Below are 26,461 nucleotides of genomic sequence, written 5' to 3' on the forward strand. Positions count from 1 at the left end.
TGTGGCCCTACACTGCTGCTGCTTCCGGGAGGTCCTGAAGGAATTTTTATGGCAGTTCTTGCCTAAACCGTAGGACTGAAATTGATGAGTTAAAGTCAACCTGTAGTCCAATGAGAAGGCCTCTCCTTGGTGGGGGTGGGTGCAGAAAGTCACCCTTCCTTCCCTGTAAGAGGTGTCTGGAATGTTCATTCACCAAGGATCCAATCACAGTGTGGCACATCTTCTTCCACACCAGCAGTTAGAGATCTGCCATAATCTGGTCCCTGTAATGCCATCTTAACTGATGTTCACCACACTAGGTAATTCTATAATTTTAAATTGCACTCATTCATTTGGATTCCGGTTAGTAGAGTGAATGCACTGGCCAGGTTATGCGTGTTCATTCCACAAATCATTCCGGGATCATTATTCAGAGGTAGTTGACTAATACTATTCAGACAAGTTGCTCAATGCATACTTTTATCTGAAGAATATTTTTGTTTAGTCCCCCTAGATCTGCATACACTTAATTAAATGAACACTACTCACAGCCAGAAGGAGTGACTAATACTCTCTGGATAGGTCGACCAACACTAGCGTATCTAGAGTACTTTTATTTACTCTCCATAGTTTCTTATGTACCCTTGGCCAGAATAATGTTAACAGTAATCAGCGGTAATGACTAACGTTATTTAGGTGAGTCGACCAGGGATTTCTGTACTTTGAATGCAAACACCTTGGCACCCCGCCTTACACATATATTTTCTACATCTACATCTTTGGTTGATAAAATTGAGCAATCAATGCTTTGTAAACACATATCCAGAATGCATTTTCTCTGTGTTGCAGGTGAAAAAGTGACCAATGAGGTGGAATAGTGCTTTAGTGGAGTTCTGGAGCTTAAGTCACCTTGCCCCAGTTTTTCGAGATCAGAGGTAGAGAGACAGACATCTCTGATTGTTTGTTGCCAGCAGGGAGACGAGAAGGTCAGTAAACAAACTCAGCATTTCTCCTGCTGCAGTGTGTCATTCTGCCTGTTGTTCAATTCATGTCCAGGCAGGACAAAATGTTTGGCTCCTGCTTGATTTATCAACAAGTGACTACTGTCAGTGTAAACACTGCCATCCTAAATGCCAGAAATGTCAATGATTACACATTTTGATTTGAAATCCAGCTTCTTTAAGCATCATAGAGCAGAGCTGATGTTAGGCTAATAGGTTTAATGTTATGAACAAAGAATTAAAATTAAAATAGTTGAAGGATGGCATGTTTAATTCTATCACTAATCTGACTTCATTAAATTAATCAGATTCCATAAAACTAATGATACTGTAATAATATAATAATTAAGGAAATGGTTTTTATCCTGAATACTGTGTGAAGCTTACTGCACACTATACTTTTGGTGATTTTTCCATGATTATACCATGATTGAAATTTCAGGAATTGTAAAAGATGTCTTTCATTGTTGGGGAAAAATATGCAATCTTTGATCATGTGACATGCTAACTGATGGCAGATGAATAAACTTTGTAATGAATCTCATCAGAGCCTCCGATGTAGTATAGAGAGAGTGAATGTGAGAAGTTGAAAATGTTAATACTGTATATGATATGCAACATAAATCTAATTATTTATCATTCCCTTAATGATTGTATGATAGTACTATCAAAATAACCTTGAGTTTGCTCTGAAGAATGAGCAGCCCACATATTTCCCTCTTTCACCCAGCTCATGACAAACTTAATCATTTCTGTTTTTGCAAATCAATGACAACATTATCGCAAGGGTTTGTGTGGTACATATTCAGATATTTGTTTGTTATGAAGAATGTTCAAAGTAGGCTCACAGTGACTGATCCAATCACAATGGAGATTAATTTGTTTATAGATCTTGAGATGTTGTGAAATTCAAAATGTAATTGAAGGTAACAGGAAGAGACGCACCCTTTTCTGAATTGGTTACTTTGAAAAGAGTATCTTAATTTGTTACTCAAAGTGCATCTTGCTGTCCCAAAAGTATTTGCAAATGTTGACAAATTTTGCCCTGTTACTATTGCTCCTATATCTGAACTATGTCTGCACTATAAAAATTATTACATTAATAGTCATAAGAATTTTTAATCAATATAACCATTTATTTTCACGCAAATTATGTTGCTCCATCAATATATATAATATATATATATATATACACACCTAAAGGATTATTAGGAACACCTGTTCAATTTCTCATTAATGCAATTATCTAATCAACCAATCACATGGCAGTTGCTTCAATGCATTTAGGGGTGTGGTCCTGGTCAAGACAATCTCCTGAACTCCAAACGGAATGTCAGAATGGGAAAGAAAGGTGTTTTAAGCAATTTTGAGCATGGTATGGTTCTTGGTGCCAGACGGGCCGGTCTGAGTATTTCACAATCTGCTCAGTTACTGGGATTTTCACCATGGTGTGAAAAGGGAAAAACATCCAATATGCGGCAGTCCTGTGGGCGAAAATGCCTTGTTGATGCTAGAGGTCAGAGGAGAATGGGCCGACTGATTCAAGCTGATAGAAGAGCAACTTTGCCTGAAATAACCACTCGTTACAACTGAGGTATGCAGCAAAGCATTTGTGAAGCCACAACAAACACAACCTTGAGGCAGATGGGCTACAACAGCAGAAGACCCCTCCGGGTACCACTCATCTCCACTTCAACTAGGAAAAAGAGGCTTCAATTTGCAAGAGCTCACCAGAATTGGACAGTTGAAGACTGGAAAAATGTTGCCTGGTCTGATGAGTCTCGATTTCTGTTGAGACATTCAGATGGTAGAGTCAGAATTTGGCGTAAACAGAATGAGAACATGGATCCATCATGCCTTGTTACCACTGTGCAGGCTGGTGGTGGTGGTGTAATGGTGTGGGGGATGTTTTCTTGGCACACTTTAGGCCCCTTAGTGCCAATTGGGCATCGTTTAAATGCCACGGCCTACCTGAGCATTGTTTCTGACCATGTCCATCCCTTTATGGCCACCATGTACCCATCCTCTGATGGCTACTTCCAGCAGGATAATGCACCATGTCACAAAGCTCGAATCATTTCAAATTGGTTTCTTGAACATGACAATGAGTTCACTGTACTAAAATGGCCCCCACAGTCACCAGATCTCAACCCAATAGAGCATCTTTGGGATGTGGTGGAACGGGAGCTCGTGCCCTGGATGTGCATCCCACAAATCTCCATCAACTGCAAGATGCTATCCTATCAATATGGGCCAACATTTCTAAAGAATGCTTTCAGCACCTTGTTGAATCAATGCCACGTAGAATTAAGGCAGTTCTGAAGGCTGAAAGGGGTCAAACACAGTATTAGTATGGTGTTCCTAATAATCCTTTAGGTGAGTGTATATATATATATATATATATATATATATATATATATATATATCAAGTCTTAACTATCACCAAAATCCAGAATGTGCATTAACGCGTTAAATTAATTTGAAATGTTTGCACGTTATTTTTTCTTAATCGCAATTAACGCATTGATGGGAAGGGCAGAACCTTTCTAATGTGTCCGCCCGGTGTCATTACACTGACACACACTTCACAACACACACACTGTAATGAGGATCTACAAGCGGGTTTATTGAACAAAGGTGAAAATAAACAGACAGGAACAAAGGAAACAACCACGATGGGTAAACAGAAACTAAAACACAAAAACATTCAAGGGCACATGAACTGGGAAAACACGGCAGGATGAACACGGCAAGACAGGCATGAGAGCAAACATCAGGACATGGGCAAACAGTTAGAACATCAACACAGTCAGGACCTCAAAACAGTCAGAAACATCTACATTCATCAACGATCGACAGGGGAATGGAGAAACAGCAGGGTTTAAATACACAGGAGACATGATGATGACAAACGACAATCAGGTGAGAACAATGACACAGGGCTGGCAGTGATGAGGGCCGGGAATCATGGGAATTGGAGTTTGTGACAAAGACTAGTGAAACACGGGGCAGACAACAAGGGAATCGTGACACACACACACACTAGAACCCTTATACCAAGGTGAGCCTACAATCTAAGTATAAAATAGCATAACGTGGCAGTCCCATAGATATTTTATGGGCAGTACTGTAGTAAAACACCAGTTGACCATTATGCTCTCTCCTGTGATAGAGCCGTGGATATAAATCATGCATATATAGTTCATGCGTTTAACGTGCTAATTCTAATATATATATATATATATATATATATATATATATATATGTGTATTATGTATTGGCATGTCACAAAATATCAATATATCAATTACTGATCTTCATGTTATTTTATCAATATATTTTTGAGGCATCAATATATTATTAACATTAGCCAAGTTTTAAATTAGAAGCCTAATTTTTGTGCTTTCCAATTCACTCAGTTGTCCTTGTTTCATATAATATGGCATAATAGCATTTGCACACCATAAGATAAATTTATAATTATTTGTTGTATGGGATATAAACCACTGTGAAGCGAGAAGCACATGTAGACTATATTTTTATATAACTAAATCACAGCATTTGTGATGTAATGATCACACTGGGCCATATAGCAACCTGTTTACATGTCTATCAAAACCACACGTGAAAATACAAGCTTACGTCAATATAAAAGCTAGACATCTGAAATTGAACAAATATATTACAACTGTAATATAATATATTCACTGTATTAATATTGGGGTCTCTCTTCCCTCCATCAAAGACATTTACAAAAAACACTGTATCCTCAAAGCAACCAGCATTGTGGACGACCCCACACACCCCTCACACAAACTCTTTACCCTCCTGCCGTCTGGCAAGAGGTACCGAAGCATTCGGGCCCTCACGGCCAGACTGTGTAACAGCTTCTTCCCCCAAGCCATCAGACTCCTCAATACTCAGAGACTGGTTTGACACACACACACACACGTGTCCTGAGTTGCACTTTAATTACTGTCACTTTATAACTGTCTGCTACCCCAATAACTGCTATGTGCATAGAACACTATCTCATAGTATGTTATGTTTACGTTTTTTTTTTTTTTAGAAACTGTAATCTTTTTGCACTACTGTGTACTGGTCGGCGCTGCACTTTGTCTATTGACCTGTTCATTGTCAGAAATTTGTTGTACTGTCCCGTACTTTTTGCACATGTTTGCACGTGCACTATATAGGTATACATAGGTATTTTATATAGGTATTTTATTTCGTTGTGTAGTCTCATGTGGTCCTGTGTTGGTCCTTTGTTGTTTTTATGTAGCACCATGGTCCTGGAGGAACATTGTCTCGTTTTGCTGTGTACTGTACTAACTGTATATGGTTGAAACGACAATAAAAACCACTTGACTTGACTTGACCTAATAATAATAATAATAAATTATGATTAATAAGTAATAATAATGAAGTCACACGCAAGAGTGCTCTTTTACTGAATGAAACATTTGTTAAAAAATGCAATGGTATGTTAAACATTAAGTGTTCTAATTTGAACTTGTTAAACGTTTTTAAAAGCTTAAGAATGAATTTGATTAGACACCATTTTGATTATGAAATTAAATCAAACTTGAAAACATTGAATTCTGGAAAAATAATTAAAAAAGGATTTAGGAAAAAAAATAAAACAGATTTCAGTAGGGCCCTACTTAAAAACACTTAAGCAATGCATACTTATTTAAGAAACACTTGAAGGAAACATGCATTTCTGTAAATGTATTATTTACATGGAAATGTAACTTAAAATAGGCTAAAAGATTGTGTTCAATAGCACATTTTGGTATCGAAACTGGTTTCAAGAACCTTGAAATTTCACTGGTATCATTACAGACTATTGCAATTTTGATGTACACAGTCCGCTTTGGCGTTTACGCAAGATCTCACTGAGGTCATATCATTCATGATGAGAAACACTTGAGAAACGAGAAACACGAAGAACACAGATAAAAATGCAAAGTCTGTTCTGGGGTTAAGAAAATGAAGAATTTAATCATATACTCATGATTGTCCTACAGCCAGGGGTTAGGATTTTGTACTGCATGGTTTGCAGTGTTGTGGAAAAGGGGACTATATAGTATATGTTGAATGTATTATTATTTGTTATATATAATTTACTAAAGCTGAAGCCATACACTGTAAAACCTAAAATTTTTGTCTTAAGGAGCTACTGTATTTCTGCCTGACCTAACTCTAAAAATTAGTAACAAAAAATTTGTTTTGTTGGTGTAACCTAATATAGTCAGGATGATTCAGACATGTTAGCTTATAATTGTGAGTGTTTAATATTATATTTAATATTGTCTGTGTTGTTGCCCATATATGCTATTTGTTACTGTCCAGCACTGCAAAAAGATACTGTACTGTGATTCAGCCATATTAAATAAAAAACAGTCAATTAAGATTTTACCACACAGAAAGTTTTTTTTAAGATTTTCAGTGAGATAAAATACATACATTTAGGTGTCTCACATATACAGCCTTGACTCAAATATCAAGGGATTTGAGCATGAGCAAATTTGACATTATTTTGTGTCTATAACAATATTTATTCTGTCAAAGAAATAAAAAATGTGCTGGCTAGTCAATCTATGCACAGGCATTCAGGTGAGTTGGTTATAATAATTTCCTAAAAGCTTTGGAAGCACAGCAGTACTAATAATAGTTTCAAGGCATCCATTATCTAGTAATATGCGATTTATCTGATGCATAAACAACACATTCTGTTATGGGATTGACCCTGATGATGAACTGAACATGCTGCTGCCTAATGTTCCTGTAGAGTATGGAAGTTACACCAGGGTCATGGTTTCAATTCCCAGGAAATACACATATGACTTTTATCCCTTTAATGCACTGTAAGTAGATTTGTATGATAATCTGTCAAACAAATTAATGTCAATATTTACGCACCGCTCTGCAGGAAGGTCACAAAAAAGTCATATCACATTCAGAATTCCACATTCTTAGGCTATGTTCGGAATGGAATACTAGTACTGCTTAATATGCAATGTACTGCCAACTATTGTTAAAAATAATATGTAAATTATTAAATATTTCAAACAATAGTATGCTACTTTGTCATCACATGACCTCATATTATTGATTATAAAAAAATTCTGATATAACTTACACTCATTACAATATAAAGAAAAGGTCCCGTTAGGTGCATTGCATTATGAAACATGGTGTGTCTCAATCAGGTCCCTAGTTCAGTAGTCAGGGCAGATAACAGAGAGTCTCTCATTTCTAGCACTGTCTCAATTGCAAAATCGTTCAAGTGCACTGAAACGTTTGCTCCTTAAAAATGTTCAGAATGCATTGTAAAAACCATCGTTGCTCATGGTGTACCCTTACCAGAAATGTTGTCATGTCTTCTGAAATCTTTCAAGTCATTAGAAGATGAGCAAAAGTGTAAAACCATGAAGTCAAGGCATTTCATCCATAATGAAAATGAAAGAGAAACATTCTTTAAATATTTAAAATAGTTGTTAAAAGATGTTTAAATGCACTCATTTATATATGTATTTCTTTATATATGTCATTTATTTTTCATATTATCACTGTACTTTTGAAAACCTACAACGAAAGTGCATAGCATTGTCAGTTATACACCAATGTTGTTGATTAATACAAGCTGTCGTGTCGCAGATGATTATACTAAGTCATAATACTACATGTCGCAGCACTGCAAAAGCCATGGCTGATCAGATCACAGACATGAAACAACAATACCCAGACTAATTTATTATTATTCTCAGTGATTTTAACAGAGCCAACCTTACACGTGAACTGCCAAAATACAGATAGCAAATGACATGCCCCACCATAGACAAAAATATACTGGTTCACTGCTACACAAAATTAAAGGATGCATATCGTTCTGTCCCTAGAGCAGCTTTGGGACTCTCTGATCAGTACAGGAGAGTTCGGAATTTGTCCTAATGTGTATTTATACTTATATTTTCTATTCATTTTTTATTTTTATTCTGTTTTTTATTATCTCTGTCTTGTTGTTATATCGTTTGTGCACTGGAAGCTTCTGTCACCAAGACAAATTCCTTGTATGTGTAAGCATAATTCACCGGTTAGGTGAAGGGTAAACCTGTGAGGGAACGAGATGCTGCATAATCGCTATGGGGACACGCCCTGAGTTTCATGTGGTCTGAAGCCTTTATACAATCATGCCAATTTATTGGTTGATATCACTTAGCGATGCTACTAGGGAGCTACATCACAAGCTCCATAAAGGTGCTTGATTCACGTTATCGCGTTTGATTTTCAGCAGGAAGGCATGAGCCTACGCAGCTACTAGAGAGTATGGCAAGCTTACGCAGTGTCTCATTCCCTATCAGGGAACCAGGGTTATGCTTCACGTAATCGAGACTCACGCTATGCGAACAGAAGCTGCCAACTGTCTATGACCGTGTGGCAAGCATATAGTGGTGTACAAGCAAGCTAAAGTGTCTGAGTATGACAGAGGAAATTATGAGCTTAATCCTGTTTCAGCAGAGCTAGTCTGGGAAGCAGGAGTCAAACTCTTATCTAAATGATAATATTTAACAAATGCAGAGGACCTTCCTGCTGCCATACAAATGCCTTCCAATGATGCACCTCTATGCAATGTTCCTCATAGAATGGGCTTGAATACCCGAAGGCGAATGTAAACCACACACTTCGTAAGCACTCAAATTTGCATCAACAAGCCAATGAGACATTCTTTGCTTGGACACCAAAACACCTCTGTTGCGACCACCAAAGCACACAAATTACTGCTCTGACTTACTCCACCGGCTTGCACGGTCAACATAAACTTGCAGCGCCCTAACTGGGCAAAGCATATGTAACCTTTCATGCTCCTCCTACTCAAATGTGGGAGGAAAGAAAGCCTGAAAATGAATAGTCTGCAAGTGCAAAATATGTAGACATGACCTTGGGCAAATAGCCAAATAGCCTTGAATACCCTGGCACAAAAGCCATACATAAGGGATTGACCGACAGGGCATGCAAATCACCAACCCTCCTAATTGATGCCAATGCCACCAGCAGGGCCATTCTGAGAATCAGAAACTTATCAGCAACTGTTGCCAGGTGCTCAAACGGGGCTCCCGAGAGTTCCTCAAAACAACAGATAAATTCCCTAAAGGAACGCGGCAGGACGAAAATATCTGAGCCATTGTACGCCGCACATAAAAAAGAGACAACAGAATGTCCACCAACAGGGACTCCATTAATAAGAGCTTAGCCGTTATAGCTGAGTAATTGACTTTAGACATTAAGCATTGATGGGGCAACCCAGCCCCAAAATGCTATTGCAAAAATTCCAATATTGTACCGATAGGGCAGTGAACTGGATCTTCTTCTCACGCTGTACACTAAGAAGCAAAACATATGGTATTTGAATGCATTAGGCTTTCTGGTTGATGGAGCTTTAGTATTCACAATGGTATCAACCACCGCAGGGGATAAACCATCATTCCAAAGAGCCAGAGAGTTAAGGGGCCATACTGTCCAATTCGGCATCACTAACAGAAGCTGAATCTGATCCTGCCATACTCTCTGCGGAACTGCGTACAGCAGACTGGTCGGTAGAAACACTTAAAGATGCATTGTCGGCCACTGATGCACCAACGCATCGATGCCCAGCCATGCCGGGGGCAAGGGGGAAAAAACCAGAGAGGGCATTGTGACGTCTCACTCGAATCGAACTTATCCATTTCCGCTCTGCCGAATCTTCTCCAGATTTGTTCCTCTTTCTGAGGATGTAATGTCCATTCTCTGGGCATCAAGCCCCGTCTGGACAGGAGACCCACCCCCCCAAATTCAACTGGCTCAGAACATGTACAGCTTGTAGGGACAGCACATTGTCCTGTGCCCACAGACGAATGCGCCATGCCAGCCTCAGCATGGCATGAGAGCACACTCCTCACTGGCGATTGATTTAGTACACCATCGTCCTGTTGTCTGACTGGAAAAGGACATGGCTGCCCTGAATCTCTGAAAGAGATCAGTGGTTCAAGAAAAAGATCAGAGGTTCAAGTCCCTAAGTGGAGTTCAACCAGCACTGAAAAGGTCTTGCATGCAACATGCCCATGGGAATGACAGCGGAACCCATGATCATGAGCCCCAAAAGCCTGTGAAATTTTCTCACAGGGAGAACAGGTCCCACTTTGAACACCGCTAGTACCCAGATATTGTGAAACATCCTTGCCTAACAAAAGCATCACCTTGACAAACTCATTCCCCAGCGTGAGCCACGGGGGGAAAACTAGTGAAATTCCAAATGGAGCTGATATTAGTTCAAATTCCTTGAAGCAATACGCTTTGTTGGACTGCAAAACCATCGTGTGTAGATACAACAGCTGACTGAAAAGGGCGACAATGCATACCGTCGCCAAAAAATCGAACAGAGATAGCAGTGCACATCTTGTCTTGGTCCACACATGGGCGAAAGAAAAAGAAAATGAGTTAATATACCTCACATCTCTTGATGGAATCCCAAAGGAATAATGACACAGATGAAGCACTCCGCAGGGGAATATTATCTTATTCCAGCCCCCTCGCTCTGCGGACAGGTTCACCGGTCCCTGCATGATCCCCTTTGCCACAGGCAGTGCGCTTCGAATGGGGAAAGGAGAGAGAAAATGGTTGAGGCCACAGAAAAATACAATAAGGACAAGGGGCAAATATATTCTTTCTGATGACGAATTCTCTATACAGCATTTTTTTTTAATAGCAATGGCTCAAGACGAGCATGGTAACTCTTTCGCATGCTTTGATCGCCAGAAAATGGCTGCTGAGCTAGGCCTCAGAGCATGTCTGACGAGACTTGTGCTTTCGCTCAGGAGGAGTACGACAAACACAAAGAAGAAACCGCTGTCCGTTCAGACTTCTCAGACACAGAGAGGGAAACCCAAAATGGCTCCTGGAACAGTTGAGGTTAACGCCTCACGGTGAGAAATTGTGAGCCTTGAAAGCCGCAGATGTCCCTGTTGGACCCTTGTAATGTATAGTAAAAAGGCTATATTAAATTGCTCTGAAATGTATGCTGTATAAACAACACCCTTACCGTGTTCTCTAATCAAAAGGGAAGACAAAGAGTCGTTGGAATAAACACAGGCTTAGACAAAATTGTGCATTGAAGAACAGAAAGTGAGCGCCTTTATGGAGCTCGTGACATAGCTCTCTAGTAGCGTCGCTAAGTGCCATCAGTCAAATATTTTGCAGACCACGTGACACTCGGGGCATGTACCCATAGCAATTATACAGCTCGTTTCCGTTGAGAGGGAACTCTTTTCTCTAATTACTAAATCAACATATTAACTTAATAATTACGATACATGCATAAACATAAATTGCATTCGAAACTCAAAATAGAATATATTCACAATTCGGAAGCTGTACATCACTATTGAAGGAATTACATTGCTAGTAAAATGGATATGAGAAGGGATGTTGTGATAATTCGGCTCCAGTATTTTAATCATATTTGAAAATCCCACATGAACACCTCAATCGCTTTAGTTAATGTTTCATGTCTGTCTGAATTAGCACTGAGTGCTTGCTTAAAGCTATACTATAACAGCATTTTAATGGCATTAATCAAAGTGGATTATTGACGCTTATGTGTGTGATAGATTATGGCCATGCGAGGAAACAGGAAGAACTCACTTTCGTCTTTTAAACCATCGTGCACATTATTGACATATATTATCAGTATATGGCAGTCACGTTGAGCGATGTCTGCAAACAGTGTCTGTTTTGTAAAAGTTTATTGCTCATCGCTGTTGTAACTGACTGCAAAAATGTAATGTTCCCAGAAAAGGAGAAATGCAGAGAGCATTTCTATCAGTGGCTTTTTTCTCAACTTGGAGTTTTCAACTACACACAATACATGCGTATCTGTGATGCTATCAAGACCCAGATGAAACACAGGCAGAGCTTATCTATCAATAAGCTCTATCCATACAGTTGCATTAGCGGAGGTTGTATTTGACTGTCTATTAATTTAACTTGAGGTGAACGGTGGTGCCTGTGCTTACCGAACCATTGGTGGTTTTAATTTAATAATTTAATTTTAGAATCAACCATGGAAAAAACCCATATCAGTAGACCATTATTATGAATATTGGGGGGGACATGTACTCCTCAATGTCTATGGTGGTTACAGCCCTCTACTGTACAAATTTTAATAATAAATAAACTGGTATGGTAGTATGCATTTCCAAGCATTGCTTTACTTTTGAACCTTGAACAAAGCATAGTTTTTTTATGCTGTCTACAAATTTGTCATTGAACAGAAGTGTATGTTCAAAACACTGGGCAAATCAAATGAAAACAAACATACACTAAATCCCAGATGTGTCCTAATGGTCATTCTAACAGGGGGAAGCGAGTAATTAGCTAATTAGCAACTACTGAGAAATCTCCTTAACTATGTGTGAGAGATTGTTAGTATAATGTAATAGGGCACATGGGTGACAACATTGAGTTTACCATATTTATAACCATAATGTTCAAGCTGTGCAATGAAACAGAAAGGAAAGTCTGTTAAGACAAACAAAAAAGCTACAATAAATTGTGTGAGGTGGTAAAATCCATATCTTGTGTTAAATCTGCTCCTTGTTTATTAATGCACATCCAGAATGCAAGAACATCTACACTTCTGTTTTCCCAGAACAATTTGTCTTGCAGCTGTATATGTGTGCTTGGGGGTGTAGATAGCTTAGAAATTAATGCACACATTATAGAGGCCCTCATGCAAGATGGGCACCAGTATACCATTATAACATCTTTCATCAAAATATCTGCTTTTGTGTTAGCAGATAACACTGAAAAAGTGGTAACCTGCTGTTGTTACCTCAAGGATCTATCTACTTGATCAAACCCATAAAAATGACTTTTGCTATTTAAATGAATTTTTGAGGTTGATTTAGTCAGATTAAAGTACATGGCCAGCAGTCATTTCACCCTGTAGCTCAAGACCGGTTGCCCACTGAAGCTAAACAGGGTTGAGCTTGGTCAGTACCTGGATGTAAGACCTCCTGGGGAAAACTAAGTTTGCTGCTGGAAGAGGTGCCATGCCCCAGTGTAGTGACGGGAGCACTACACTGTAGAAAGGCACCATCCTTCAGATTAGATGTTAAATCGAGGTTCTGACTCTCTATGGGCATTAAAAATCCCTGGGGCACTTCTTATAAAGAGAAAGGGTGTAGGGGGCCTGGGTAGCTCAGTGAGTAAAGACACTGACTACCACGCCTGGAGTCACAAGTTCGAATCCAGGGTGTGCTGAGTGACTCCAACCAGGTCTTCAAAGCAAACACACACAAAACACTGCTGTTTCCAGTTCCTACTTTTATCTCTCTCATGCTGATTGAGTAAAAACTGATAAAGGAAACAGGGAAAACAAGGGCTTAAATACACAATGGAAAACAAGGAACACCTGGGGAAACAATCAGGGAATGAGAATCAGGGAGTATCAATCAAGGAATAAAACTACAAGTACTACAAAACTAACACAGGAAGCGAAAAAATAATTCCAACACAAAAGCACAAAAATAAAAGACAACAGGTAATGTGACAGAGCCTACTACCTTTAAGGAACAGATTACATACACAACAAAAGTTAAAAAAAAGCTAATTGTCCATAGAGTGTAGGGGATAACATGTGGTTCAGGGGGGCACAAGGGGCAAACAGGCAGTTCAAGGGGGCACAAGGAGAGCAGAGGAACAAGGCAAGGTCAGGGAGCAGATCAGGTGGACGGCCAGGAGATCAGAGCAGATCAGGTCGATGGCCAGGAGACCAGAGCAGATCAGGTGGGTGGCCAGGAGACCAAGGAGACCAGAGCAGATCAGGCGGATGGCCAGGAGACCAGAGCAGATCAGGCGGACGGCCAGGAGACCAGAACAAATCAGGCGGTTGGCCAGGTGACCAAGGGGACCAGAGCAGATCAGACAGGTGGCCAGGAGACCAAGGGGATCAGAGCCAATCAGGGGGATGGCCAGGAGACCAGAGCAGATCAGGCGGGCGGCCAGGAGACCAAGAAGACCAGAGCAGATCAGATAGTTGGCTAGGAGTCCAAGGAGACCAGTGCCAATCAGGGGGATGGCAAGGAGACCAGAGCAGATCTGGGGGATGACCAGGAGACCAAGGGGTTGACCTCAAGGTGGGGACCGGGTCAGGAGACCTGGGAAGTAGCCGTAGAACAGGGACAGGCAACCTGAGATGTGGCCGCAGGGCCCAGAGAGGGTCAGGAGGCCTGGGATGCAGCCACAGAACAGCTGGCAACACTGGCTGTGGGACAGATGAGGCTTCCAGCTTGTTGGCCGAGGCAAGCGTGGGCGTTGACTCTTTAAGAGGATTCTCAGAAGCAAACATCTCTAAAATTAAATTCACGTACTCTTCCCAAGTGAATTGAATTGAATGAATTGAATTGAATGCCTTTATTGTCATTGTACTTTACAATACAACGAAATTGGGAGCACTCTCCACTGGTGTATACAATAAATACATTTTAATAAAAAAAAATAAAAATCAGTATAAAATCAGTATAAAATGAATTAAAACGGTAATCACAGTGCAAAGGGTGACTGGATTTGTCTGACTATTTATTAATAGAAACTATTGCATTTAGAAAGAAGCTATTTTTGAATCTGGTGGTGCTGGATTGTATAGACCTATAATGCCTACCAGAAGGCAACAGTTGAAACAAAAAGTGACCTGGATGAGTATTGTCCTTGATGATATTTTTGGCTCTTGAGAGAGTGCGACTAAGTGCCATGTCTGACAAAGATGGTAGAGGGCATCCTATGATGTTTTCTGCAGTCTTGATGATTCTCTGCATAGCCTTTTTGTCGGCAGAAGAACACGCAGCAAACCACACAGAGATGCAATATGAAAGAATGCTCTCAATGGTGGATTTATAAAAGGACACCAGCAGCCTTAGATTCATGCTGTTTTTCTTGAGTATCCTCAAGAAGTGGAGGCGCTGCTGTGCTTTTTTTTACAACTGTTGTGGTGTTGATTGTCCATGAGAAACGATCTGTAATATGGATGCCCAGAAATTTAAATGAGTGAACTCTCTCCACACTCTTGCCATTAATGAAAAGGGGTTGGTGGTGTGTGTTACATTTCCTAAAGTCCATTATAAGTTCCTTTGTTTTTGCAGTGTTTAGGATTAGGTTATTGGCAGAGCACCACTCAGACAGATTCTGCACTTCCTGTCTGTAGGCTGACTCATCCCCTCCCGTTATGAGTCCTACCACAGTAGTGTCGTCTGCAAACTTTATGATGGAGTTAGTAGAAAACGTTGGTGAACAGTCAAAGGTGTATAATGAATAGAGAAGAGGACTCAGCACACAGCCCTGAGGTGAGCCGGTGCTAAGTGTGATAGTGGAGGATAAGTGAGTGTCAATTTTGACAGTCTGTGGGCGATTTGACAAAAAGTCCTTTATCCAGCTGCAGATAGGCGGGGGAAGGCCGAGAGTCAACAGTTTGTTTATCAGGATGTCGGGAATAATTGTATTAAAAGCGGAGCTATAATCCACGAAGAGCATCCTGATATAGCTGTTTCTCTGTTCGAGATGGCTCAGGGCAGTATGGAGAGTAATGGATAAAGCATCATCTGTAGATCTGTTAGCCTTATATGCAAACTGATGATTATCCAAGGAGTGAGGTAGACTGGCTTGCACATGTTTGCGTACCAGTCTCTCAAAGCACTTCATTATAAGAGGAGTGAGGGCCACGGGTCTATATTCAGCAAGGCTATTTGATGCTGATTTCTTAGGGATAGGGATAATAGTTGCTGATTTCAAAGAGGAGGGGACAATGGCCTGAGCGAGAGATAAATTGAAAATGGTGGTAAAAACAGCAGAGAGTTCATTACAACATGCTTTGAGTACCTTCCCAGGTATCCCATCAGGGCCAGCTGCCTTCCTGGGGTTCACTGCTTTAAGAACCTGTCTCACTTCGTGCTGTTGAACAGTGAGTGCAGGCATGTCAGTGACCACAGAACGGGGTAAATTAAATGGGCTCTTGGTCTCAAAACGGGCAAAGAAGTTGTTCAATTCTTCTGCCAGTAGGACACCGTTTGTTGTTGTTACAATTTTCTTCCTGCCCTGATAATTAGTGAGAGTGTAGCCACTGGTCTCCAGCAATTCCCTCCATTCATGAGCAAGGAGGCCGATATGGTACAGGGACTTCAAGTGGGCATCAGCAAATCCAGTGCATCTGAAAATGGTGCTGAACAGACGAGAGTATTCAATTATAGGGAGGTTCGCTCAGCTCAACCGGATGAAGACAACTGCTAGATCCATATCGGAGGTCAGTTTTTCTGTGACGAGGCAGGCAAGGAATGAGGATCTACACACAGCTTTATTAAACTGAAAAATAAACAAGCTAACTCAGAACTAAAGGAAAAGGAAAAGGAAAAGGAAAAGAAAAACACAGGAACCCTAGCATAGACAAAACATGCAAAAACTGAAAAAGGAAACAGGGAAAACAAGGGCTTAAATACACAAGGGAAAACAAGGAACACCTGGGGAAACAATCAGAGAATGAAAAACAGTCAGGGAGAATCAATCAAGGAATAAAACTACAAGGACTACAAAACTAACACAGGAAACAGGAAACTAAACAAGAATTCCATCATAAAAGCACAAAAACAAAAGACAACAGGGAATGTGACAGATTAAAACCAGTTAATTTAGATATTACCAAATTAAGTTTTAATAGGTTGCCTGACAAAGTTTTTTTTACAATGCAGTTTGAAGAAGACTGTAACCCTTCATCCTGATTCAACCCTAATAAGAATTAACTTACAATATTCTGTTCAGTGAGAATATATAAAACAAGGCTGCACTTGATATTAGTTTATTACAAAAAGGGTGTCTCTTGTGAAATGTGCATTATAATTTGGGTGGCCTTGCCAAATACCTTTGTATATACAGTAGCCCCAAAAAGTGTTTGGACACTGAAGTCAAACATAAAAAGGTATACATACCTTTATATACGTATATCAAAGCAAGTGGCATCTGCAAACAAATGCTAGATTTTAGATTCTAGAATTCTCAGAATTATCTTTACTTTTCTTAGCCATTTTTTCAATTACTTTTAACCAACTTTCCTTAATGTGACTTTCAGTGGATGTATGAAATCAGTTCCCCAATTTCAAACATGTGTACAATCAGAGTAACCACACGATGGTATGTAGGTCAATCAAAAAAGAAAATGATGTCATATATTGTTCCAAACCCATATGACTTTCTTTCTTCTGCAGAACCCAAAAGGAAAAAATGTAAAGAATGTTTAGTTGGCTGAATTCATTTTAGTGGCAATACATAGTGACTCACTAACAGTCAGGTGGTAGAGTGGGTCGGCCACTAATCGCAGGGTTGGTGGTTCGATTCCCGGCCCACACGATTCCACGTGCCGAAGTGTCCTTGGGCAAGACACTGAACCCCAAATTGCTCCCAATTGCAGGCTAGCACATTACATGGCAGCTCTGCCACCATTGATGTGTGAGTGTGAATGAGTGAATGGGACACAGTGTAAAGTGCTTTAGCAACCTCTAAGGTTAAAAAAGGCACTATATAAGTGCAGACCATTTTCCAGAATGATGTGAAATGTTCCACTTATTTTGATTGCTTGATTGAAACCTTACAAAGTTATTTTTGTTAAATTTAATGAAAAGTGTGTTTGTGCCACATTTCTTTTAACCCTCTGGGGTCTGAGAGACTTTTGGGCCCTGGAGAAGTTTTGACATGCCTTGGAATTTGTGCTTTTTTTCAGTTGCTTAAAAACATATTAATGGCTAATGTCTGATAACACTGTATTCAAAACAAACTGGGCTACAATAATATGTGAGCAACATGTATGTACATGTTTGTATTTTTGAGAAAATAAGGTTTATGCATGGTTTAAAAAAAAAAAAAAGTCATTGAAATAAGGCCATATAACACCTACTTAGCATTTGTCCACAATACTTTAGAGAACTGGGTCTTGTAGCCTAGAGTTTTTGCTGCAAAATGATGTGAAAACCATCCTGATCACTCATTCATATAAAACAATAAACAATTTAACTTTTGTAAGACACATTTAGTGTTAGAAAGGTCATACGCAAGGAAGGGTGAACTATTATGAATATTGATTGTAATTCTCACCTGAGGAGACAAATACCCCTCCCCTGGGCCCATCAATGAGGAATGTGACAGAAAGACTTAATGATCAAAATCAAGTTTTAAGTTAAAAGAAGTAATATGACTATACATTCTCTTTACATAAAGACTTTACTTCATTTTAGACCTACACTACCGTTTAAAAGAAGTCTCTTCTGCTCACCAAGACTGCATTTATTTTATCCAAAATACAGTAAAAACATTGATATTGTGAACTCTTTTTACAATTTAAAAGAACAGTTTTCTCTTTAAATATATTATAAATTAAAATTGTTGTGATCAAAGCTGAATTTTCAGCATCATTACTGCAGTCTTCAGTGTCACATGATCCTTCAGAAATCATTATAATATGCTGATTTTCTAATATTGGCATATTTAAAGTGCATTTTACTAATTTAACATGAACAGATATTTGCACAGATATTTGTTGATGATAACGAGGCAGCATAAATACTAGATAAAATATCATCTAAACAATCATAATATTTTTATATCATATTACATATCATATTTATATCATACAGCATACAATTTAAATACCTGCTTTAGCAGAAACAGCATTTAAATGTAACTAAAACTTAGACATATTTCAAATGTCAATACTCTGAATCCTGGCTGGCAAGTCTGGATACAGTCCCACTAGTAAAATATGTACATGTTTATATAAAATAGCATGTCAACTAGTGAAAACTAAATGACTTACTCATCCGAAATTGTATCCTTGGCTGGATCAAGTCTCTCTTCAAAATACAAATGTTCATTGGAGTCCCGATCTTCTTCTGAGGGAAACGTTAACTCTTCGTCACTATCCAGGAGTTTCCTCGCATGTGTATCTTGTGATCTTTCAAATGCGCAGAAAAGTGAATGAACTAGATGCTTTTTCCGTGGGTGTGATCATATTAGGGCAGTGGTGGCTCAGCGGTTAAGGCTCTGGGTTACTGATCAGAAGGTCAGGGGTTCAAGCCCCAACACCACCAAGACACCACTGTTGGGCCCTTGAGCAAGGCCCTTGAACCTATCTGCTCCAGGGGCGCCGTATCATGGCTGACCCTGCACTCTGACCTTAGCTTAGCTTTGCTGGGATATGTGAAAAATAAATAATTTCACCATGTATATGCAGAAATGTATGTATAATGTGTGACAATTGATCAATTAAATTAAATTAAATTATTAGGGATAATTAGCTGAGACAGAAAAACTGTACATTGCTTTGTTTCATACATATTACATTGCAGGACAATATTTGTTTTAAATTTGAATTGTTTTATTTAAAAGTAAACATTTTAAGCTTTCTTTAGACATATGTTTCATGTTTGTGTGATAAGTATTCACAGTTTCAGTTCATTTTTGTGACGTGTTTCAGATATATGCTTATGAACATAGAGACTGCTATAAGCTCACCCTTTTTATTTTCTTTATTTTACAAAAGCACAAGATTTTGTTGTTATTGTGAGTGTAGACAAGTAAAAGTAGACCCTTTATAGTCTCTAATGATGTCTTACACTTATCTGTATACCCAAAATGACAGAGTATTTTATTTGGTTTCTGCTGTAATGATGTAAATAAACATCCAGCAGGAAGCGCCGGCGCATCCATCGACCCCAGAGGGTTAAATACTTTTAATGCCTTCAATGACATTCATACATTTGTGTGAATTGCTGTTCAACATTTGCTGTTGTGTCATGCAATTAATGCTCACAAGTGACAGCAATTTATTTTTATGGTATTTTCATGGCTTTTTTTCCCTTGGAATCCCCAGAGAAGGGTTAACAACACGTTACAACTGATGTGGATATTGCAGGCAAGGTTCTTGTAGTGTTATGAAGACTCTCCGCAGGAAGCAGTGGTCTTTAATTGACTCCCAACAGATTGCTGCCTCATAGAGTATCGGGTTAATTGTGTGGGTGGGAAAGCCATTTCATGACCTTTATAAAGCATTACCAAACACGCAGTTTTTTAAATTAGTTGGCTGGTTTCCAAAATAAAAAGGGCAGCCCTTCAAGATAACATTAATTAATGTGCATAGTGTCACACAGGACATTTATAAATTGTGTTTTTCCATAGATTAAGAGATAAGAACACATGTTCTGATGCATCTATAATGTATCAAATACCTTTATTATACCACAGCAGCCAAATAATACAATTCTAAATATAATATTATTAATAACATAGTAAAATTAGTCAGATTTACCTTTTTATAGGTTATGTGAATGGTGCTTGTCCATGTAAATCTCCTGAATGTACTGCTAGGCTGTTGTAGGTGGTTGCCAGAGCATTGCTATGCAGTTACTTAGGTTTTAGTGATTTTAGCACATTGCTATGCAGTTGCTATAGGGTATTCTTGGGTATTTATCGTAAAAGCATAGTGAGCCAACTATGGTCGCAATTTCCATCAAAACCATAGTTCCATTGAACATTTGCAAACAGCAAACAAGTTGTGAGGTTGTAAATACAGCACTCCACTTGTGGTTAAAAGCATAGTTTCTTGTTATTTTGCAGAGTTGACCTTTCATTCCATATATTTCTTTCATTCTATATCTTTCAATCTGTCAAGGCTTTTTGGCACTTAAGGAAAAGACTTATTCCGTAGTTTCTGCAGAAAGCCAAACCCCTGTGTCTTAAGGAACTTTCTCGCAATTAACAGCTTTCTGGTGACCATGTAAATGAGACATTATAATTTGACATTCATAAGTTATCCCAACTCCCAACCAACATAGTTCGAATGAAAGATGTGCACAAAGTTACTACAGTTTACAGGGAAGAGTCATGTCTAGCTAGTTAAATTTCACAAACAATGCATCATACTATGGTGGTTAAGCTGTTCGTTACGGCGTTGTATGGGAAACGCACCCCTGGGTTGTTGCTAGCTGGTTGTTTACTGGAACAGTCAAAAGAGCCTACCTCAAGTCTCTAATACTGTATATAAAGCATAAGAAAATAAATAAAATATTATAAATATTAAATTAAATATTGCCCTATTCTATTCTATCCTATGATATGCTTATTCATAGATGGCTCTGGTCCCTCCAATAATATATGTCTGCATTTTTTTATTAAATTTTTTTTTCACCACTTCTACATGATATGAATTATCATAAATCTTCATTGCAAAAATTATTGCAGGACAACTTTAATACATTCAGTAAGGATTTTTTCATAACTATTAGAAATGCTCTTACTCAGGGTTGTTTGACTACACTGTAAAAAGTGGTAAATTGCAAATTGTTAAGGAACTAAAATATTAAGAAGCCTGATCTACTTGATCAAAACCCTTAAAAAATAGTTTTTTGGTGTAAACTTATTTCAGACTATTTCAGAGACTCAAACTCTCTGAAAGATTTTACATGTTAATGTGGGTATGACATACTGATTGGAAATTGGTCTTGGTAGAATAAATCTGCTATGCTGCTGTAGAGCAACTACAGAGACTTGCTACTGCTAGAACATACACAGACATACCGATTGAAGCCTGTGAACATGCTGCTGCATGATTAGAACAAACACAAGACATGTTGCATCAGCATGTATGACTTGTTGCTGCACAATTAGTCATAAATACAATCCCCATGTTGCAGATTTAGACATGTGGAGCTGGGAAAGTTGAGGGTTTCAGAGAAAACTCTCTCAGCACGCTACTGTGAAATAAGCTTACTTAGAAACCTGGCAAATTTAAATGTTAAGAATGCCCTATCAGTTTACACTTTGTGAGCTGATTGGCTTGATCCGATGTGAGTGAGTTGATTGACTATCAGATAACAAGTTCATAGAACATATAAGTTCAGGTTTCCCCATTAAGAGTTTCATGCCTGAACTTTGATTTTAAATGCTATTTTTGACTTGAATCAAACTATTTAATTTAGATGTTACTACATGACGCACATTTTTTAAGGTTGACATTTAGTCAGTGTAGATAGGCTCTTTCGACATTGGACAGGATGCAACCACCCATGCAAAAATTTTATCAACCGCATAATAACACCATGGCAACTAGCCAAAATCCTCTTGTGGTGGTACATTTTGAACTGTTAAGCACGACTAGAAATATAAATAAATAAATCTAGTTTTATTACAACAATAATTGCAAAATTAATAACCATGCCATGTATCTTTTTCTTCAGTTGCATCAGACAAGTTAAAATATGAGCACTCTAAAGCTATCTGTCAGCTTAGCCAAAGTCCCTCAGGACACTGACTGTGTCCAGACTGGATAAATGTTTAGCACTTCAGGTAAACCATTATCTGGTGACCTGCCAGTAAACTGCCTAAATGCCACATGCTGTCTGCTGACAGTCAGCCAGTATGTCAGTGTACTCTGAGGGTGGATGTCTGTCCACCACCTGAGCAGTGTCACTCTCCTCAGCCATCTGGCACTGCTTTCTCTCTTGAGACTGGATTAAGTGCCCTCACATGTCACACAAATGACAACAGTTCCACTGCCAGCCTCAATAAATAAGAGTGTAGAGTTGCTTAGAGTGTAAAACTGATGTGAAGGCTGAAGTAGCAAACTCCAAAGTAGCAAAGTGAACATAGTGTTTGCCACTTGTATCTCTTCTCTAAGGATTGCATAGTATGTTTTCAAAAGCATTTTCTAAAAAAGTTAAATATGTTTCTAATCATATATTTTAGTTAAACTACACAGGTGATACCTCATTGCTGCTATACCGATATAGTGATGCCTGACAAAGATGTAATTAACTGAAAACAGAGAAGTCATGAAAACGACTTGCACCTCCAGGCCTGGGCTTCCACATTTCATTCAGTGTTTTTACTAAATCTTATGTCATTAATAAAAACGTACCGCTTAAACATAATTAGAGTACAGAAAATTTGACAGAACAATGTGGTGTCATCCCTTCATCTTTCAAGGTTAATTGTATCATAACTATTGTGGTTGTGCAGGGTAAATTATAAAAAAAAAAATTAAATCGTAGTGTATTCCTAAATTGTTTTATCTTTGTGTATCCAGTATGTCTCAGTGTGGCTTGAACAATTATGGTACATAACAACAGGTGATAAAACCCTCTAGATCTTGTCCTGCCAGCCAAATTTCACTCTAAAAACATTATGATGAAAACACTCTTATCTAGGAATGCATGGAACAATGTGGTTAGAGTCAATATAATCTTCAATCAGAGTTTTCTTAAAATGTCTTTGTTTTTTTAGCCTGAAATGATTACAATCACAGAATGTCGTAGAATGATGATGACTAAATGCAGCCAGTGCCAGCCAAACATCACTTCAATCTATTATGACGGATTCAGAGGATGAAATGATGCCAACTCCAACCTGCATCACTTCGGTCTATTTATGGACTACGATCTTGAAATGAAATGCTTAGACTAACTATTGCCAACAAAAGCCTTCATCAGCCAATTAACAAGGACAATTGCATCTATGTGAACTTCTGCAATTAATCAAGATGGACTTCAAAGACTTTGGTCATTAATCTTACAGTTCAAACACAATCAATGTTTAATCACTGACCCTTAACACTTAGTTTAATCATTTTAAACCATGATTTTACCTATACATAATTAATTTTTACATTACATTCATAATGTTAGCCAGAGGGGAACTGGCCCCCACAGTGAGTCTGGTTTCTCCCAAGGTTATTTTTCTCCATTAATCTACATCTTATGGAGTTTTGTGTTCCTTGCCACAGTCGCCTACAGCTTGCTCACTGGGGTTATTAATACAATTATAATTTAATTATTTATAAACACTATTAAAAATCGTATTTTATCTAAATTACACAATGATGATTAATCAACTTTATCGACATTACAGTTTTATCATCTGTTAATGCTGAAATTCTGTAAAGCTGCTTTGAAACGATGTGTTGTGAAAGGCGCTATACAAATAAAATTGTCTTGACTTGATTACAATGAAAATATGCAACACTTATAAAATGAATGTATACATTTTCTCTAAACTATAAATATGAGATAGAATATGGAAGTGAAAATATTTATTTTTTCATTTGCTTTGATACTATAATAATAATAATAATTCTATAATAATACTAGTATTATTATAGTATTATTATTATTATAGTATTAATAATACTATAATAATGCTTATACAGTAATTCAACAAATAATAATAATAATAATAATAATAATAATAATACGCTGCCTAATCTGTGATGGTGAGGAGTCTGCATACTGATGGGAGGTTAAACAGCTTGCTGACAACCTTGAGCTGAACATGCTCAAAACAGTGGAGAATCCAGCCATATCAGTAACTTTATACAAGGTGTTTTATTCTACGGATATGGAGAGGGTCCCCTCATGAGAGCTGACATGTTAGGATCACATGACCAGCTAAATACTACTCCCTTAATCACAGTTACTGCCCTGTTACTGGACCCTTTATTCATGAATTAAATTAATTATGGCTGACTGAATAGTGATTTTCTATAAAGCTGTGGTAAGTGAAAACTATTTTGATTGTATGATGCTGTATCCACATCACTCAAAAACATACAATCATATTGAATCAAACTACACAATGATTACTCTAAAACTTTATAGATATTACAGTTTAATTTTCTGTTAATGCAAGATTTTCTGTAAATCTGCTTTGAAATGATGTGGACTATATTCGGTGTAGCAGAATGAACAATTGCTATGCAAAATGACTTGAATCCAGAAAATACCAACCTTTTAACCCTGGAATTCCTAAAAGCCATAAAACCAGGAGACTGCCAAAATGGCACCCTGGCATGGCCCAGCTAGATGAGATGAACCATATCTGGCCAATAAAGCAAACAAAGGAGACATGTCCAAGATCACACTCCCCTTGGGGAGTCCCCACTTGGGAGACTGAAGCTCCCTTTAGGTGGCTGGTTTGAGATAATTGACCAGTGCCAAATGGCTGGTCAAGGAGACTACCCATTCTGCTAAAACAGCATTATTTAAAACAAAAGGGCCATTGGTCAGAGAGGCCCCTGCAACCCACAGGAAAGTGATAAGGGGCTCAGTATGACCTTCTGAACTTTTGACTCTCTGTGCATGTTGGACAAAGTGTACAATATAGTTTTATATCTCAGGCTTAGCCTGACAATGTCATCTACAGTAACAGATAATCAAGTAAGTTAATGGAGTAACAATTATAACTTTTAATCTGGCATCCTATTTGGAGCCCTCAGTTTAAGAACAAAGGAAGGGAGGTCCCACCCCCTTCTTCTCGAAGTTACACTCAAGAGAGTGAGATCTGAAGCTGTGAAATTCCAAGACTGGATTTACTAACATTTTACCCTTTTAAATACATGGAACTAACATTGTTCTTGTCTTTCTCATATGTACATCTACCTTAGAGATGGTCATTCTACCTCATGTAAGGTTGTCCTTGCTTTAACCATATGATTTATTCTTATTACTCTTGTAATCTCTTATCATGAATATCATTACCATTTCAATTATATTATTATTCTCATGTTTACTATCGTTGAAATTATTTTGGTATTTCAGGAATGTTTATGTTAATAAATGTTTTTATATATTCAGTTGTATCCAAGATATAAAATGTATGGTTAAAATATGTACTATTTAGAGCTGGAATTTTTAATAATCCTTTACACAAAGGATTGTACATCAACTTTGAAAAGGAAGGAGTTGACCATGTGACTCCGAAAAGTCACTTCTGATTGGATCAGGACACCTTTGGGGTGTGACCAGTCTACACTCAAGACTCTGTTACCAAGGAAGAACGCTCTCCTTCTTCGCTCTTCTTCTTCGCTTGCTTCTGCAGCTCTGCATCCTCCACGCTCTGGCCCTCGTTGCTTGCAGCCTCTCCCTGGCATCCCTCAAGTTCTGTACCATGTAGAAGTCGCCAAGTTCAGATTAAGCCCTTAGCCTTCCCTACACCTGGCCATGGAACAGCTGAGCAGCCAACTGCCCCATTACTTTTGGTCCCTTAAAAAGTGGGAGGCACATATACAAACTGTTGTAATTCCTACACCGGTCACCTAATTTGGATGTAAATACCCACAAATTAAAGCTGAAAGTCTGCAGTTAAAGCACATCTTGTTCGTTTCATTTCAAATCCATCGTGGTGGTGTATAGAGCCAAAAAGATTAGAATTGTGTCGATGTCCCAATATTTATGGATCTGACTGTATAATGATTATACATATTTATATCAATATATAATTATACATAGTTAACTTTAAATATTACAAAATTATATATATATATATATATATATATACTTACTACTTAACAACAGCTTCATCCAAGGTGGATATGCGTCACTTCACGAGTGATGTCCTTCCATTGATGGCGATCTTTC

General features: G+C 38.3%; 1 protein-coding gene across 1 annotated transcript in view; it reads left to right on the top strand.

The window, feature by feature from the left end:
* Positions 1-826: 826 nt before the first annotated feature.
* LOC127656635 (leucine-rich repeat and fibronectin type-III domain-containing protein 2-like) overlaps positions 827-26,461 on the top strand; it is a 265,381-nt gene continuing 239,746 nt past the window's right edge. Inside the window, exon 1 of the mRNA XM_052145050.1 lies at positions 827-965. The gene's annotated coding sequence lies outside the window, so the exon portion shown is untranslated. The remainder of the gene's footprint in view (positions 966-26,461) is intronic.

Source organism: Xyrauchen texanus, chromosome 16 (assembly GCF_025860055.1).
Source record: "Xyrauchen texanus isolate HMW12.3.18 chromosome 16, RBS_HiC_50CHRs, whole genome shotgun sequence".
NCBI classification, from domain to species: domain Eukaryota; kingdom Metazoa; phylum Chordata; class Actinopteri; order Cypriniformes; family Catostomidae; genus Xyrauchen; species Xyrauchen texanus.